Raw genomic sequence first — 9,829 nt, forward strand, 5'->3', positions numbered from 1 at the left:
CCCAGGCGCCCTACACTTTTTTTTTTTTTTTTATTCATTTGAGACATAGAGACACTGAGAGAGAGAGAGAGAAAGCATGAGCAGGGAGAGTGGCAGAGGGAGACGGAGAAGCAGGCTCCCTGCCGAGCCAGGAGCCCGATGTGGGGCCTGATCCCAGGACTAGGGATTATGATCTGAGCCGTAGGCAGACACCCAACCATCTGAGCCACCCAGGCACCCACAGATGAGAGTATTTAAATAAGCTTCGAGGAAAGTTCTGATTGAATGATGTCCTGATTGTAGCCATATAAATGAAAGCTGAAGCAAACTGCCTTCAGCTCACCAGGGACAATGGCTGAATCTGATGCTGAATTTGAGTCTAGTTTCTAAATTTCAATAAATATAGAAGAGTGACAACGACTGATGTAAGATATGTCTTAATTTAGGCATGTGAATAATGATTCAGAAGAATATTAAAGAATAAGAAAAGTCTCATCTCATTCCCAAATCCAAACCCAAACTTCCTGGAATGTAGCAGAATTGTCATTAGTAGTGAGGGATCTGATGTTCCTAACAGGTCAATGGAGTGGAAGGAATATTCACTACATAGTAAGTGACTACATAAGGAGTTATTTCCCATGAATGGGTTATTTTCTTTTAAGGATCTCCAGAATAAAAATTGCATCAGGGAAAATAAAGGTGATGAGGAAATGACAAAAAGTAGATCAATATATGAGGTCATATTTAGGGAAATTTTAGGGATTACAGGGCTGTGAAACAGGGATACATTAACGGGCCTCTGGTATATATATATATATGGCCTCTGGTGTGTATATATATATATATATATATATATCTGGTGTGTATAGATACTACATGTTATAAAAATTATAGAATATATATTTTTATCTGAAATGAACTATATGGAATGTGATAGTGGGGGATTCAATAGGATATGTGAAAAGACGGGTGGAGTTAGCTACTTCTCTATTCTATTTCTTTCTGGGCAACAATTCCTGACTCTTACACACCCCAGTACCCAGTATTTCTAGAATTCCTACTGAGAATATCTTATTCCTTGTACCTATGTCTTCTTTGAAAGGCTCAGTGCTCTTTCTGCTAATCTTGCCCTGATATGCAGGCCTTGGATCAGTTCTCAGATACATTCCATCAGTACTTTTCTTCTTTAGGAGAAACTCATCCCTGATTTGTAACTGACCTGTAACTGGATGGAAAACATGTCCACCTGAATGTTCTGATACCCTCAGATTCAACCCATTCCAGTGTGAATATCATTTTTCAAATATGATCCTCTGTATTACTACATTATTTTCTTCAGTGGCACAACTATTCTTCAGACCTCCAAGGTTAGGTAGTTTCAAAAATTATCTTCAGATTCTCTCTACTTTGTTTGCTATAGTCACCAAATTCTGTAATGGTAAAATTAAGTCAAAATACTCAGATAATCTACTATATGTATCATGTTGGGCAAATTATTTAACATTCTGGGCCATTCATTTTCTCATTTAACAAATCAGGAGTACTTTCTTACAAATAGGGTAATCTATTGAAGCTAGAATGAGAGGCACCAGGCTGCAGTTGTTCATAGTATGACTCTGGAGCCAAATTACCTGGGTTTGAATCATAGCTCTGTCCTGCACTAGCTGTGAGAACTTTAGCAATTTCCTAGCTGTGTGATCTCCATTACTTAATTTCTCTATGTGCAAAAACAGGTAAGAGCATCTATTTCATAGAGTTGTTATGAGAAATAAATGAGCAAATATGTGTAAGGCCTTAAGAATTGTTCCTGACACACAGGAAGTGCTAGATAAGTATTTGTTAAATATAGGCCATATCTACATATATAGTAGAGCATTGTTCCTGGCACATTGTAAGCACTCAAAAAAGCTAGCTATATGTCAAATGCTAGCTATATATATCATGATTTATTCATCTTCTTGGCTTCCATTGTCTCCACTCTAGCCCATATTTTCATTAGCTTGATCTTGAATTACAGCCAACAAAAAATTTGCCTCTAACTTTTCCACCTTTCTCACTACCTGTGCTGGATTGTCTGTAATTAGTTTAGCATCATATCTGTTTCCTTCTTTATTCTTGTAGTTCTTGAGCTCTGTTTTCCCACAACATCCTTCTATTAAAGTTCAGCTAATGAGGAGCACTCATGCAAGACCCAGTGATTGTGTGGGAATCAACTGTTAGCTGACCTGGAGTATTGCCAGCAACTTCAGATTTTCCTGCTGTGAGAATCCCCTACTTAAGTGTCATTGGCAACTGAGGTCATTATCAATGGCTTCCTTCCTATTTCTTCACTTCTTGAGCCCCTTGAAATTAGAACTAATCTTCCTCATCTTTCCTTTTTTAGCCCTTTTAAAATTGTATAAGATTCTGGTTTTCTGTATTGAGTAATTCTCTGCTCCAAATACCAAGGTTTTTTTTTTTTTCTATTTTTTCCCATATTTAATAATGGAATCATTAGTAGGATTCCTATATTATCAAACCAGATTCCTATCAAACCTGAATAATTTCCTATAAGAAAACATTTTCCCTATTATCATTAAATTCTTTATTTCAAATAGATGCTCCCAATGATCATGTCCTCGGATAGTATAATTAAAGATTGGTTTCAGTATTCCTAAAAACATAGAAACATTTCCCAACTAAAATAAAGTCTTTCCAGAGTTCAGTATTTTTCCATCTGATTTTTTATTACAGTGTCTCATCTTATTTTGGCTTAGATATTTGAAAATCCATTATCTTTTATTAATTTTAATTTTACCATTCTGTTTCTGTCTTTTCAGGGTTCCCTTTCCTCTGCTATATCTGCATGGCTAGTTGCCTATTGCTGTACATAGATTTTTTAAGAGCAGAAGCTATGTACACTTCTCATCTCAACAAGGATGTCACATACAAATCCATGGGTAGGATTACATATAAGAAAAAGTTGGTGTCCACTTTGCCCTACTCCATTAAGAAACTAGAGTCTACTCTAAATATTTAAACATTTGTGTGCTTTATTCTAGTTTACTTTTGTTTTTAAGAACCAAGGTAACCTATTTCCCAAATAGGAACCACATCTAGAAATAGATTTTATTTTCTCAAGTATAGAGACCCAAATAACTACTCCTAATGGAGAAAAGATGATAGATGAAGATAAAGAACTTCTATCTAGCAAAACTCCCTTGATATCAAAACTTTCCACCATGCACACCTATTATTAGTGACATCTATCATGGTTCCTCCACACAGGGGTGTGAGTAAAGGAGGGGGGCATTAATGGGACATCCAATTTATGTAGCTGATCTGTTTTCCCTTAATTTAAGTCACTGTTTGTTTGTTTCTTTAATATTCCAGTCAAAAACATTTTTGCATAGTTACAATTTTCCTTGTTTATATCCATTACCTAAGGAGAAGTAGTGCATGGAAAGGAGTAACCATGGCATAGTATTAAAAACATGGCTGTGTGTGTTCATACCTCAGATCTAATACTCACTAGGTATTTCCTTGTCATGTTATTTAACCTCTTTGGGACTTAGAGACACACAGTTTATTAATTTATAACTCTAGGATAATAATAGTGCTTTCTTCATACTTTTTTAAGATTAAAGAAATTAGCACATATAAAATACATAGGAGAGTGTCATGAATAGAATGTAATCTTCAGAATGTTAGCTTGTTAAAACAGACATGATTTTAAGTATTATTGTCAAATTAATTCTTTTTTGAAGCACAGTGTTTGAACCGATCCTTCAAGTCCTATGTGTTTCCAAATACCTCCATATTCTGGCATATCTGACACATAAACTCAATTTTCTATTTCTTGTCAAAGTAATCCTTTCCTTCTAGTCAGACTGAGCTCCCTGTTTCTGTATATGTATATGTGTATATATATATATACATATATATTTCTTAATGACAATAAAATAATAACATATATTTGGGGATTTATAATTTATAAATCCCTTCTACATATACTACTGCTTTCAATCCTGCACTTTTCCTTTGAGATAATCAGTTTTATATTTGTTTTTCAATGGGAAAACAGAGGTTTAGAGAAGTCAGATGACTTGCTCAAAAGTACAGTTCAAGTAAAGGATTCTGAAAACAAACCTTACTTTTTTTTCCCTGCTTGTTCTCACTCCATGTTTGGCTTATTCTGTCCCAATTACCTAATATCCAGTACCCACTATGATCTACATATCCATCTTATTCAGTGTAAAAATCCCAACTCAAAGTGTTACCTTGAAAGATTCCCCAGATTCATAATCTATCTTTTTGTTTACATTTTTTATTTTACTGTTTAATTGTAATTATTACCAGTTTAGTACTTTGATTTCAAAAAAATAAATAGCAGAATAAAATGTTATACATTAGAAGAAGTTGAATATTACTATTAGCTTTGCTTGAAATATTTATTTTTTGTTTTCTATTATGTGCTTAATACATGAAATTTTCATATTTTAAAATCAAAATACGAGAGATAAGAGTAATGTTCCCCTATATCCTTCTCCAAATACAACTACTGCTATTATTTTGATATCTGTCTATGCTGCTCTATGAGGTTTATTGTAGTATAGTATTATAGTATGTGTACATATCTATTTATACATACATGTATTAAAATATATATATACACACACATGAGTATCAAATAATATTCATGTACAAATATATAATATTCACACACTAAGCTTCACAACAAATATATATGAGGTAAACATTATTAACCCCAAATTTTCAGATGAAGAAACTGAAAAACAGAGATGAATTTCTTCAGTGTCACACAACAATTAAGTGGCAGAGCTAGGATTAAATTCCGGAAGATCTGGCTCTCTTGTACTCTTAAACCTCATTCTATTATTCTGCCTCACTATAGTGCCTGATAGAATATTACTTGGCTTTACAATCATGAGTCTTCTTAACAACCAATATCATTCCTTCTTTTTTAAAGTTGCATGTTATCTAATATTATAAAGCTATCGTAATTCATCTAGATTCTTTACCAATGGATTAATATATAAGTTGTGTCCAATTTGGTGCTCTCATAAATAATCTAATAAACCTATTTTTGTATATTTCATTGTACACAGAAGTGGGCTTTTCTCTAGTGTGTGTTAGAAAAGTGAAAGAACTGATCATATGGTACATGCCAAACTATCTTCCAAAATTGGCTATATTAATTGACACTCCCAGAGGCAATGTACAAAGGGCCTTAGGAAGAGTCCTGTCTCATAACTGTTATGAAGAAATCAATTAAAACCACAAAATACAGTTGATTTTTAAATATTTGGACACAACCTATGTATTAATCCATACATATATGGACAGAAATTCCACTAAACTAAGAAATAAGAGTTGGAATTAAATCCCTTTCTCCCTTAGTGACTAAGGCTTATACAGAACATGATTTTTCAGAATATGTGATAGAGAGTTAGGGGTCAGTAGGGAATGTTGTCTTTCTAGATATGATAAGGGGTAGAGTTGTAAAAAACATGAATACAACTTTCTGAAGCTTGTGTTGTTTGTATATTAATAATTTGAAAGCATTTTAGTTAAAAATGGAGATACTAGCAAAAAAAATAAAGCTAAAAGAGTAAATCATTGGTTTTAAACTGGGCTTCCGAATGTTGGATACAAGATTGGCATTCCCCTAATATAGCATTTGGCACTCTTTACTGGAAAAGGATTTTATCCTTAGAGGAACAGATTTTCCCTAACATTTGCTCAGGATTCTGCCTTTCTTATATGGACTCATATATATATATATATATATATATATATATATATAAATGTGTATTTTTGTCTATTTGTCTATATTACTATATATGTAGTAATATAGTAAAATATTTACTATTTGGTCTTCTATAAAACACTGTTGTAAATTATTTTAACAGAATGATTATCAAAAAATAGGTTGTATAAACAAAAATGAAAAGAACACTGAATACTATTTATTTTGATAAAATATAGAAAGGTAAATAGAAAATCTCTAATTAAAGTTATACCTAAAATATACTAAATACCAGTGTTCATCTGACGTGGAGTAAGAGTTATTTAAATAATTTAAAAAATGTAATTTCTTGTTTCTCATTTTCAACTATTTAACTATAGAATAAGAAAATAATGTATATCCTGTTTAAATCCTCCAATCATTTACACAGTAAACACCACCATGTTTTGCAAGATAGTGCAGAGTTCCTGATAGTGAAGGTGCCTTTGGAAAGACAAATGAAATATGTTTTTTTTTATCATTTAACATAATTTATTTAGTATCTTTAAACAGTGAATGATAAATGAATGGTAGTTTTAGCTACAAAATATAACTCAGGAAATGGCACTTAATGATTCTTAATGAGATGAAAACATAATTTGATCCCAGAACTGTAAATTGGAAATTTTAAGATACCTTTCATTAGTAAGTAGGAATAGTAGTATATGAAATCATTTGTAGAAATAGGATCTGTATACCATATGGTTGACTCAAGAGGGAAAAATGTATGCCCTTGAAATACATTTTTCTTAATGTATTCAAAGATTCACAATCAATTTCATCAATAGACAAAAGACAAATATTGAAAGAAATCACCTGGTACCTAAAATATTTTGATCTTTTTATTTTTGAGGTACTCAATATTCTTGATCTTCCTTTGCTCTTTTTGGCTCATTTGACCTATATATAACTTTAAATAGCTCCCTGGCTGATAGGCAGGCTATCTCATCATATGGTAAATGGTAATACACTCCATTACACAGTAACTTAAAAATCATAGCCCCACTGAGAAGCTGCTCCAAGAGTTTAACTACTCTCCTGGCAGATATCAGCTAATATCTAGATATATTAGCAAGGGAGACTCTACTGACCACAAAAGGATCTGGGAGGGAGTCGGGAACTTATTTCAATTCTATATAAAAACCTCTGCAAGCCCAATAGCTTAATCTATTTTTTATTGAATGCATACAAGAAAAAAGAATTCAAAAGTTCTGTATCAGATAAAACCCTGCCACCAACTTCGTCCTTGATCAGTTCTTTAAAGACTCCTGACCATTCACATACTGAAGAAATTAAAAACTATTAAAGGACATATATATATATTTTAAATTTTACTGAGTTTATATAATAAAGACTATATATTATATAATATAAAATTAGCAGAAGTAACAGTGGCCTCACCAAATTGATTACCTGTGTTAAAATACCAAAATACTATTTTTAATCTTACAGATTACTAGTGGTGTGTTATTATTTCTTTGATGATCACTTTACATTTAGTCTGCAACATCCAAATACATAGTTGGGTAACAATGCAAAAATTTGAAATAACAGATTAGAGGACAAATACACTGTAATTCTTTTCTTATTCTTGCTACGGAAAAGCAAGCCAGTGCCTGCAGCCTCCAGCATGTTGATGCAATGCATTTCACTTAGCTGATATATAAATACTTTCTATTTTTATTTTCACTTCTAATCATGACATATTTTTGAAGCACATTTGGAAATAAATGAGGGAGTTAAGTATGGGACTTTGTATTCCTTGGAAGAAAGCCATTATACATACACACAGAGATGAGTGGATTTATCAAGAAAATTACTCTGGTCTAGAATTGGTTGAGTATTGAGCTGAACATCCTGATAGTAAAGTAATTATTATCCCTGTCATTTATTGTTAGTGTTAATAGTATAGAAAAGGTTAGAACTCTCAGGGGGTATATCATGGATTTTCAGGATCTGGTCATAGAAAGATTTTCTGTATACAAATAGCAAAGACAAGAGGGAGTTTCAACAATTTTAACATTCTTAATTTTTTAAAACAATTATGAAATTGCATTTCAAGATGTGCAACTGCCTAACATTGCATCATATCATTCTCATGGGCAAAGAAGCCATTATTACATCACATGTTTGAAGGAGACAGTAAGTCACAACAAAGGATTAGAAGAGCCACTGAGAAGAAACGAATGAAGATTGCAGTTGTGTGTCTTTCTGAAAGTCTAGTGATCAGTCTCCCTCACCTGCATAGAAAGGGTATGGCCACCATTGAAAAAGCTAAAATTTTGAAAAACTACAAAAAACACATATCTATTTCTGTTTACCTATCTATCATCTATCTATCTATCTATCTATCTATCTATCTATCTATCTATCTATCTATTTATCATCTATCTATCATCTATCTACCTATCTCCCATATTCACAATTCCAAAGTGATCATTTACCTCAGTTTATAATACAGGGAACTTTGTGCCTCAAAGTTCATGATTTCAACACATAAACAAAACAGCTATCATCAAAAAGAGAAAAATTCTGTTTCAATACACAGACTAGTTTACCATTTTGCAAATGTGTGAAGGATTAGATAAAACAAAATGAATGGCTTTTTTAAACCTATTATTGCTACTGAACAACAAAAAGAAAACTGTACATTAATGATGCATTTCTTCCAGTGCACCCAAGTGTTACATATGTCATTTATATAACTAGTGTGATTATTAAGATGCATTGTACAAATTGTGTATGTGTATGTGTGCTTGTGTGTAACTTGGATTTTCAAAATATCTGAAGTACAGTTCAATGTGCTATCGAAAAGATAGATTCTCAAATTTAAAACAAATTCAATTATTGAAAATGAGCACTTCGTGTTAAATAAAATACACCAAAACACCAATAGAATGTTATTCTCTAATTAAAAACTCCACCCTTTATTGAACATAGAATTGACCCAGCTTTAAAAATCATAAGTCCAACAAGATATATTGCAGTTAGAGTAATATATTACTTCATATTTATCTGAGAAAATATGTGTAGAGAACCAAAGAACTTAACACGATTTCATTTCTTTTTACCTTACTTTGTGCATTGGTAGAATGCTTTGTAGATTACAAAGTACTTTCCCATGCATTATCTCTCTCCTTATCCTTACAAAAACAATCTTTTGAGGTGAATAGGGGAATATCATATTCCCAGTTCTATAGATAATATTTTCAGGCTCTGAGAGGTTAAGAAAACTCTCCTAACTCAAACTTGTACAAAAGAGCAGAGCTAAAACTCATCATAAAACTATGGATATTGGAGGGAAATCATGCTCAATTGTATTTCAAAATGTTAGTTATGTTGTTTTCCTAACTAGGGTTAAATAATTAGCTTCAGCACTTTTTATTTTACACTTGTCCCTTCTACAGGAGAATGGGTGTTGGAGATGCTGCATCACAAACCTTGTTAAATCTTGGTTAATCCTCATAGATTTCTGTACTATATTTGAATATTTTATTCTCTAGGGTGCATGTTCAGAGCTGACACCAGTTCCTCCTGGATGATATGCTTAGAATTTTAAGCAGTGACTAATAACCAAAAGGGAAAATAAAGACAAAGATAAAAAAAAGTAACTAAACAGGATATAACAAGGACATAGTTTTAAATATTAAAAAAGATAAAAGTGGGATGAAAATTAAGAGGGGAAAAGAAATTTAGGGCATAGGAAAAAAGAGAAAGGAAATATAAGAGAAAAATAGAAAAAAGAAGTCATCTCTGTCATCCATTTATCACTTAATTGCCAATGTCACAGAAAAAAATGCCTTTAAAGTAACTACTAAAAACGATCGCCTATATATTTTAGTCCTAAGTGTCTGCATTTTTATGGTGTACAAGTTTCATCTAGCAGAAGGAGTAAGGGTGCTGCCATACCATGTGCTTCAGTTACATTTGAAATGTTTAAATCAGACACAAAGTCATGAGTTACCACTTCTAATAGTACTATTGTAACTGTTGCCACTGCTCTACAAACAATAGCAGTAATAGAATGCAGCTCTGATTAAAACCATTATTAATAAGGTATTA

This window comes from Zalophus californianus, chromosome 7 (genome assembly GCF_009762305.2).
Source record: "Zalophus californianus isolate mZalCal1 chromosome 7, mZalCal1.pri.v2, whole genome shotgun sequence".
NCBI classification, from domain to species: Eukaryota; Metazoa; Chordata; class Mammalia; order Carnivora; family Otariidae; genus Zalophus; species Zalophus californianus.